Below are 918 nucleotides of genomic sequence, written 5' to 3' on the forward strand. Positions count from 1 at the left end.
GAATGTTGTTCGTTCAAGTAAATCTTGAACGAAACAATCGGAGCCGAAGAATTTCGACTTGTTTTTCCACAGGCTTATTCCAGTGACACAAAAATTGCAAAAGAAACGCCACAACTTGCATGCAACCTGTTCGAAAAACCCGTCGCAATTGTACCTACACTTGCTTGACTCTTCTCGCACACAGATGGGTATGTATGAAATGACTCACATGAGTCTACCGGGATAAGAAGCCATGATCAATTTTTTAAAATGTTCTTTGGATTTCAATTTTTTGAAAGAATGGATAGTAAATTGCATACCATTGACGCTTGGAAACCAATTTATTGTCATCGAAGGTTGGGTGGAACAATTTTTTACGAAATTGAAACACAAATTAGTGGTGTTAGTGTTGTATTTCATTAGTTAAGTTAGGTTTAGTTTGAGTATTGAGTTACAAATATCATGGAAAGGAAAAGTTAAAAATAAGAAGGTATTAAAAAGAGTAAGAGAACAGAGGAGACTGGCATAAGACACCTTCTCAGACATGAAGGGCTAATTAGAGGCATATTAGAAGCAGAGACAGGAGTTAAGAGTGATAGAGGTAGACCTAGATCAAATTACGGTTAGAGATTATAGGTTACTCTTGTTTTCGAGAAATGCGGATTGACTCAAGACTCAACCTGTATTTTTGGGCTGAAGGTCTTATGATGATGATAACTGTTAAATATTAGAAATAAAGGAATTGCATATATTGGGTTGTTCGGAAAGTCATTTCGTTTTTTCCCGGCAGAGGATTTAATTGTATTCTTTTGCGCCCAACTTCACATTTAAGCCGTATAATTTTTATATGCTTTGAGAGCTCATATAGCAAGGCTTGTGTGTGAAAAATTCCAATTAATTCTACGCAGTAGTTTTTGGTTGGTGCCCTTTTAAATATGG

Source organism: Agrilus planipennis, unplaced genomic scaffold, assembly GCF_000699045.2.
Source record: "Agrilus planipennis isolate EAB-ADULT unplaced genomic scaffold, Apla_2.0 scaffold106, whole genome shotgun sequence".
Classification (NCBI taxonomy): Eukaryota; Metazoa; Arthropoda; class Insecta; order Coleoptera; family Buprestidae; genus Agrilus; species Agrilus planipennis.